The following is a 9,947-nucleotide window of genomic DNA, read 5'->3' on the forward strand; positions in this document are numbered from 1 at the left end:
AGTATAAAGCGGTCCGCCATATTCTTAACAGTTTACTTATGTAAGCCTTTTTTTCAGGATCTTTTTATTCGCAAGTGTGCACAAAGAGAGGAGTATCAAAAACTACGCCGTCATGGGGAATCACTTAACGTATGTGATACACAAGCTTTGAAAATTAGGAATAAAGCAATCAATATTAATATTAACAATAACTACAATTATTACATTTCCAGATATACATTATAATGTAAAAGCTTATGTGTGCTTCGTCTCTAACCCAAAGTCATCGTTGAATTTTTAAGGATTAATTGTAGCTTAGCTATGTGGACTTTTATGGAATGCTAGGTTTTTGTACTTCTTATATTTCACAGAAGTACGCCAATCGCATGATAGACTGGCTTTTGTGCTCACAGGCCATCTATTTGCTGGATCAACCTCGACTGCCACTTCAAGGTGGACATCGTATGATAAATGGCGCACCGTGTATATGTCTTTTGTTAAGAGAAAGCTTACTTCGGTAAAGCGTTTCATGTTTTTCTTGGTATTACGCAACTGCGTACGGATAAAATGAAATACAAGCTGGTCATCTCTAAACATATCATGAACGTCGTGGGTGGCATTGAAACTAACTTTTATGTTTAAATGGTAAACATTGATATAATCAAATGAGAGGGTTGAATGAAATAGACATAACACATTAGTTCTTTTAGATCCGATATCATTTATAAATGTCATTCTTTGGACCAGTGCTTTCTCAAAAGACATAATCAGTAGTTTGAACAATTCGTAGAAGAAGGTACCGTTTGAATAGTCGCCAGCAGGATTTAGTCGGAGACCTATTAAGACAATGCCTCCTCTTGAGCCACATGCCATATTGGCGATGTGCAGGCGGCGGTTGTTCTTCAAAGCTCTGTGAAATATATATAAATATTTTTAAGGTTAAACGAAATAATGTTACAAAATACATGCAGAATGAAGGTAATATGATGTCATTGAAATTGTATGGATCATCCAAAACATTCATCGAAACGTTTTGTGTGGCGGCTTTGATGTTTTATTGACGATTAATTGATTAAATTTGAAAAAAATGGCGAATAACATTGGTATACCATATTTACTTTCAAAACAGTATACATATGTAAATTGTTCTAAATATGTGTAATAAAACAACATTTTTACCTACCGGTATTCAATAGAGAAAATGAATGAACTCTGTAATGGCTATTTGGCAACAGATATATCGTATTGGTTTTTAGATTGGTCGTCGAATAGAAAGTTTCTTTTGGACATTTACAATACCTCACTGAAAGCAGCAGGGACATGCCCAGTGGTTATACATTAAAATATAAACCCGGTATAGAAGCACAAGGATCACGACTTGTAAATGAATCCTAAGCAGTTAGGTGCACACGAAACATTATGAACATAAATGCCGACAGAACTAATTTTATGACAGCACTTATGTCTTATATAATTTTGCATATTTTGCACATTCAGAACGGTAATGTACTCAAAGCTTTATCATCAAAGCTATTTACTACACTTGTACCTATGATGGCTGATTCCTGCAATCTTGTATTTTTGTTACAAATTCGAAAATACACCAAATGATGGAACAAAAATAGGAAAATACGGCAAACAATTGAGCATGCAATGGTAAACCAAAAACGGGTAAACGGTTAAATGTCGCTAGTGTAGAAATACTCCAGTTTTGTAAGACCTTTCTTAGTTGTTATTTGAATAATTCGTTTCAATTTTGCAATTAAAAAAGCGAAAATGCGAACAACAATGATCGAATTGATTTCCACAGAAGAACTATCTACTTTATAAGCGACAATTGATCAGATCTATGGAAACAATGAACATACTGATACAGTAACACGGACCCTTAAAATGCAGTGGTACTATTTGCCTTGATCGAGCTTTGGACGTGTCTACGAAATACACTTTCTGGCGGGGCGAACTTATGAAAATACGACACTATGCCATGTGGCGGGGCGAATAATACTTCAGATTAATATTTCGCTTTTTTCCCCACCACATGGGGTATTTTCGTACGTTCACCCGCAACATATCTAAAAGGACATGCAAATGGGTTGGGCATCAGTAAATGCCCTTTCGCAATACGTCACATAATAAGGTAAATGGCTTTATTATACCTCACTTTTGTCTACAATGGTAAAATCCCATTACCCGAAAAAAATGATATTTTGACTATCAGAAACATTTTTAACCTTTTTGACACGTGACCAAACGAGAATTCACTGTCAGGTCATGTGACCACAGTGATATTTTGAATGTCTCAGAAGGGAAAATAACTGGTTCAATATTTTAATCATGACGTGATTGCCTCTCTTATATACATACAACAATCACTAGTCAATGTGTACACAAAAAGATTATACGACAGGAACTGTCACCAGTGATAAGTTCATATTTTGTTGACCTTGTTGAATTTGTTTACTACTGAATCAAAAACATTTTAAAACGTTTGTATGTACTTAATTTGGTTCGCTAAAATAAAATAAATATCATATGGCAGCATGTGTGACATTTATTTTGTCAACCCTTGAAACAAAATGACATTCTGCTCTCGGGTTGACAATATCAATGTCACACATGCTGCCAAGTGCTATTTATATAATTACATATGCAATTTGTTACGTTGTCACAGTGAGTACGGATAATTCCTTTAACTACGAGAACATTGATTCCTAGTTGACTATGGTTATTTACAAAACTGGTTATTGCAATATATAAAATAACAAACAATAAAAAGTAATCTTAGGCTGCTATATGTAATGTCGCGAACGCCCCGGTTCTCATTTTTGTCAGCTGGAAAATATCCCTACACCAGTCAATGGAAAAAGGAAACACAAATTTCAAATAAACCATTATGTATCATAAAATGCATTCGCTGAAGTATGAATAAATGCAATATTATAATAAAAAGCGACATTATAACAAAAGTCAAACATAAAAACATTCGGAACGCTAGTAAAGAGAATAAAGGAAAGACAAAAAAATAAACCACAAAATTTACTAATCAAAGAATTTCGTCCATTTCGTGCACGGGGAAAACGTTATCAAATCTGAAGAAAAATAGTAAAGGGAAAGTCTTGATATGACATAGAAAGAGAAAGCAAATTAGATAAAGATGAACAAAATGAAATAAATTAACGTTGTTTAAGAACTGATAATACGAACAAGCGCGATATAAAAATGTACCTCAACTTGGTGACAATTTATGTGCATTGCAAACATTTACAATGCATTATTTACCCACACAGACGTTTTTAAAACTCGTGCGCTTATACAACTAAAATATAACCTTGACCTTGGCAGTATTTTTTAATTATTCGAATCACTCCAAACTATGCATTTTCGGGAAGGCTTCTAAACGCATCGTGGCTGGCTGTAATTTCTTTCATCAATCTAAAATGTTTTCAATACAACAAGCTATAACTCTTTCGTCGGCTTATTGTTTAGTTAAGTTCAGCATTGGCAGGCTCAGTATGCATTTCAATTTTAATCCCTTTAATTCTTCTGTCATCTCATGAAGAACATTACAACATTACTGTAAAAATGATTTAAATAGATCTTTGTAAGTGCGATCGCCAAATTTTTGGTGAAGAATTGAATTTGTAAAAATATATTTTGCAGAGCTAAAATCAGTGATCCAGTTTGAAAAAGATTTGATATGTTATTCTATTTTTTCTTAGTTTCTAATATTGAGCAGTTATGATAAGGGCATTGATGCAATGAAATATGCAACGATGTCATCACTCCAGGAAGGGCTTAAGTTATCCGATGTACAATAATGTGAACTTTTGATGCCTTGTGACTTCAAAGTATTTTGGTATCATGATAGAATTGAATGTTAATATGAAAAATATGCAATTTTTATACCAATACAAATATTGCAAACACTCTGTTTCGATATTGGAAGATCAATTTTCTTTTTATTTAAGTTGAAATAAGGAACAATCACACATACTGCCATATATTTTTCTGCAATGTATTTTCAGTTATTTATTTAACATATTCCTATGTGTATAAATAATGAGTAAGTTGTGTCCTTTCAATTGATGCCAAAAGTACATGGGGTCACCAAGCATTAAAGTTCAGCATACATGCCAATAGCTGAATAAAATAAAAATGTTATTTTAATCTCAGATACCTTAAGCTGTATTATTTTCCCCATAGTCATTAAAGCATTACTAGACTCGAAGGACATACATATCGGAGCGACTTTTTACAGCCACCACAAAACGTTTACCAAAAGGTATATACATTCTAGATAGCAGGCATACCATATTGATTTAACGCATATGACAATACTGTGCTACATATTGACATTTATCATGCACTGAAGTTCATCAAAGCGCTCCATCGTGGCAGTCAGCATCACGGACTTTTCTCTTACTTCATCTATTTTCTTTCTTAGATTTTCAAAGTTCCGAAACAAAACCGTCTCACATTCATTACTGACATCATAAAAGGCCTTGTTATCGCCATACTGGTAATTATTTGTGTTAATGTTGATGCGCCCCTCTTCAAGTGATTCAAGCTTCTCTTGATAGAGAGTAACAACATATTTTGATGGACATTTTGCAAATGGACATACTTTTAATTCTGACCTTAGCGCTAAAATATTGAATTAAAACGGGTGAGAGTGGTCTAGTGGTATAGGTGTCCGCCTCTCACCCAAGAGGTTGAGGGTTCGATCCCCAGCAGCGGTACTTTCTCATAGCCTCTCAAAAAGGACACAGTACTGGTTACTGCCCAGGAAACGGACTCGAGAGTGATTCTATAAGCTATCAGCTTTCGTCACAATCGAGCTAAAATACATTAGTATAAACCAAAATATTGAATTATATGTATATATTCAAACAAAGTCCGATTACTTTGCCTATGAAAAAAAACAACTAATTGTATCAAGTTGTTGCCTGATAGCATTACCATATTTCTTTTTTAAAAATGTGTAGATCTTACAATTAACGTTGCTAACATAAGAGTGCGGACAAAGTGTGTGTCAAAAACAGCGATTTTGATGGTTTTCGAATTTGTGTGAGATATCATGCAAAAATTTGCGTATTGTAATAAACGCTGATAAAGATTGCATAAGAAATGCTTGTTTAAAGGCGAACAAGGTCAATATGGTCAAATATTGAAATGTAATTATGAAACTCGACTGCGATATCACGCCAACATTTTTAAACATATGTTACTGTGTACAGAAACAAATGGCTGGTTTATTTAGGTCACACGTGGACAAACACATCTAATCTTTATAAAGCCATTAAAAGTAAATCGTCGCATCTTTATTTTGTATTTTCAGTTTTAAAAAAAAATAAGCAGAAACAAACTTGATAATTTAGAGAAAGCGTAGCGTTAAAAGTATTTTCACGACAGAATCAAAATAACATAAAATGTTAAAGTAATCTAGATCTATACGTTGATGTTTTATGACATGTTTACCAACTATATTCTACGAGCGCCAGAATTTCAAAGGCATTGTCCAGCATAGATCATCTCATAATATATTCCGTTTTTATACGGGCTTTGAAAAAAGAAAGTTAAAATTTAAAACGCATTGTTGTTGGGTTTCATGACAGTCAGTGTAACATAGTATAAATAAATGATATACACCTTATCTTATTATATAAATAAATATACATTCATGTTTCAGTCTTGCTACTTTTTATTGGAGTGACTTGCTTTTTGTCCATCCTTGCTGAAGTTGGTCCTCGACCATCACACTCTTCGTTTTGAATTTTACTTTAAACCATTATTTATATCTGCATGTCGCCTTTCTAAAGTGCTCATTTTTCTTGATCGCCCAAGGTCTGACGCCACGTTAAAGAAGAAGTCTTAAAAATGTGATTGTCATCCCTTTGTCTCGCCTGCAGGGGTCGGATAAATACGTCCCTGCGATGGCCATGCATAACTAGAGAGGATTCTCTGAATACACAGCCATGGCCAAACTCATCACTATACGAACTTTTGTCAGGAGATGTGCAGGAGAGTGGTTTTCAGGTTCTGCACCTGTTTCAATGTCTGACCGATGGATAGAATCCATGCCACAGGTATTCTTATACTCAAATAAATAGATATACAAGTATCTATGGCGCAAAGAAGAATGATCTGTATGTGTATTATTAATGTACAGCGATAGCTATTTAGACAACTAGAATAACGCGATTGATATATGGTTAATATATGATATGCAACTGTTTTATATCATACATTTGGGGTACGAAATCCATCAATGCCTTCAACCTACTGAATAACAAATCACAACTAAGCAGCAATGCTAATATTAGTGTTAATATGTACCTCGAAAGAAATAAAGATATTTAGCATTATTCAACTATGGGACATTTTGTAACTGTTCCATGAACAACACTGACAATCCAATCTGATACATCCTTAAGTAGTATGTTATGTACCGTACCCGAAAGTCCTCTTTCAAGATGGTGTCCTACATATAGCTTCCGGTGTATATTTCTAAATATAAGCCGGTGTGATCTGATCTATGAAAGATTACTATCTCAGATCTGAGCATAGTTCTTTCGTTTTGAAGGGGCAAAATATAGGTTTATGCAAAGCCATCCTTTTTTAATTTTAATGCATTAAATTTGACTCATTTCACTTGAATGATCAGAGCAAAAATAAAGCATATGATTTGTATACAGTAATAAGAATATTAACTATAATGATTTTGGTTTTTAAAGAAAGCTACATTGTCACAAATTCCCCAGTTAAAAAAGCACCAAATACAAATGTGGAATACTCGAATTATTTCTCAAGTATGGAGTAATTCATAATTGCAAATGACACGTTATCTGAAGTTTTAGTTTCATGAACAGTGCACTGCCGCGGATTAAGCATTTATGCATTTTTATTAAAATGTACTCTAAACTTCAAAATAATACGACAGTGTTGTTAATGTTAATCAATTAGATTTACCTTCAAAGTTAAACATATAATAAATATTAGTACATTATTAACCTGAAAATATAAATTATATTAAACATGATTTAATTATATACTTACACCATTCCATCTAGATCATGTTGACATTCGGAGGGGTAAATATATCATAAACCTACTCCAGTCGTGCATTTGTCAAAAGTGCAATTTAAATCAACTTCACTCCGACCGGTCGTTACAAGCATTTAGTGACCCATTTTTAAACTTAAACATGCCTTAAGCTCTTAAACGTTGAATTATATCTTCCTTCGATATGTTTGATGTTCAAATGCATTAAGTTTCCTTACCGTTGATGCGACGTTATATCCACATTTCTTACATTTATTACATTTTGTAATCGTAAGTTTCCTCTACTCGCACAATGTTAGCTCTTTTGTTATTCCGTGCAACTTGCGCTGTTTTAAAGGGCAGTCATGTAAAGCCTGCAAAACTTAAAGCTATGTTCAGAGCCTTTCTTTGAATCAGTAGCTTACTTTTCAAGATGGCTGTCATTAATTTAAAAAAAAACGTTCTTTTTTGTTGCGGTTATATGACTGCCACTAAATTTGTTGGCACTACTATCGTTTCGGGTGCGGGTATAAATGCGCCACGATATTCGTTAGGAGTCAGTCTGAGTCAAGAATTTGTTTAGAGCAGAGCCTCGTTACGTTCGACAAAGTAATATAGCTAAGTTCTATCTGTAATGGAAATGATAGTAACATTATAGTACTATAGGCTTGATATAATAATACTCAGAAAGCATATAACTTAAGTGAACTTGTATAATAAATACACTTATTCGTTCTTCTACATGCGTTGAATTTAATCTAAATGTCATTTTCAGACCGTACATGTATAGAAGATAGCAAGGACAGATAACTACATTGAGCTAGTAGGGTCTCGCTTAGATTGCCATACCAGAACAACATTAACATCGTGTTATACTGCAGATATAACATCGCGAGATTTATGGTTAATAGAACAAATATATTGTATAAAATAATTTGTCATTTATGAAACGTGCGCACCAGCGGAAAGCGTAGCGTTTAGTGACCCTTAATACATATTATGATTTGAATGCATAATATTTCTTTATTCACAATTGTACTCAGAGTAATGATATAATAAAACTTATCAACTTAAAATATGTTTTCAATACGGGGTTGGAATTTGTACGGACTACACTACTGTGTGGTTAAGATCAGAGTTGAGTCGGTCTGAGATCCAAACTAAACTTGTTAGCTAAGCTCGCACTAAGCGGAAACTGAGAAATTTGTTATTGCTTATTGCCATACATACACATTTTATTGGAGTGAAACTAGGATAAGCCCCCTACAATACTCATTACAGGGATTTTAGGTCGCAGTTCTAACAGTGCTTTGGTTGATAAGCCCGTTCGCGCATTAATTTGCTAAAAATGTTATGTCGATCTGCCGATGATAGATTCCGAATTAAGGTTATAAAAGTATGCAAGCCTAGCGGCGTTCTGCCTTAAATGGATATCAAGGCCTTGAGGTAAAAATGAATACACATTGTTATACTGTTAATATGTTACCATGCGACATAGATTCGATGATAAGATACGTATTCAGGCATGTGTTGGTTAACATTGTTAGGTCAATAATACATATATGCTAGCAGTTTTTCAAATGACTAAACTAATGTCTGTAAGCTCAACATTTCGATTTTGAAATTCCAGTCTGTTCAAGAATGTTGTAACATTTTAATATTCTTATAGGCTTATTTATACTTTACTTTCAAAATAAATTCAAAACTAACATTTACTTATTATTGACGGTGTTATTTTTATATCCATATCCATGTCCAAAATAAAACCTTTTTTTTACGATTAGGCTTTGCGTATATCATGCAGGCTTCTTACGATTAGGCTTTGCGAATCGATGCAGGCTAACTGCCAGGTTCCAATACACATTTCATTAATCGTTATATTAATTTATCCGCAATTATCAAATGGTTATTTATTTTGCCTTATTTAAGTCCCATCAACTGAAATCCAAATCCAAACAAAAACCTGCGAAAGTTAATAACACTTTTACATTTATTGGAATGTGTCGGCTGCAGATCAAACGGTACAATTTGTGACGTCAGAGCATGAGCGGTGATAACACTAAAGGCGCGTGGCTATGGTTTGTATCTAATTCGGTCAGTCTGATACCGAATGATCCCATTTGAATGCCTGGATTTCGCTTAGGCTGGTACGAAAATACCATGCATACGATCGAAAAAATAATAATCAATAATCGTCGTCTGGGAATCGCCATGTTACCGGAAACACAGGTATTATTGTTTTTGGCCTTATTATGATTTGACATGAGCTAAGAGTATTATAACACCGTGACTCACTTAAGGTGAATACGGACAACCTTATTTTCAGATATGTATCGCGCGTGGGTTTATAATTCATACATAATAAAAACAAACCCAACAAACCACCCACGCTAAATATAGCTCGGTAATAGGAAGAAATACAACGACTAGGTTATGTCTATGCATATAGTTATGATATTTGTACTTGAATGACATCTTAAACATGATAATTTTAAAAATTCCCCTTATACAACCATGAGCTGTGCAGATGATTAGTAATACGATATATTATTAATACGTGCAATACTTTAGGTCAAATATATGTATTATTGTTATTATTCTTATACGACGTATTTTGATCAATGTAAGCCAACAAAGACACATACTCTTCTATGAAAATCAGTTTGAGCTTATTACTGTTGCTGTAATCTGAAAGAAAAATCGACGCTTGATGTAAGCTGAGACCGCAATTGATGATAATGCAAGACATGACACTTTAAAGATTATCGTACACTAACTACATAAATTAACCTATCATAATAATAAAGAGATAAATTTAAATACTCACAGTCTTTAAGACATGAGTTCAATGAGTGCAAAATATCATGGGATCAAACATTGTGGATTCTTAAATGTTTGAATAACTTGTTGACTCTTACATATAA

This window comes from Mya arenaria, chromosome 14, assembly GCF_026914265.1.
Source record: "Mya arenaria isolate MELC-2E11 chromosome 14, ASM2691426v1".
NCBI classification, from domain to species: Eukaryota; Metazoa; Mollusca; class Bivalvia; order Myida; family Myidae; genus Mya; species Mya arenaria.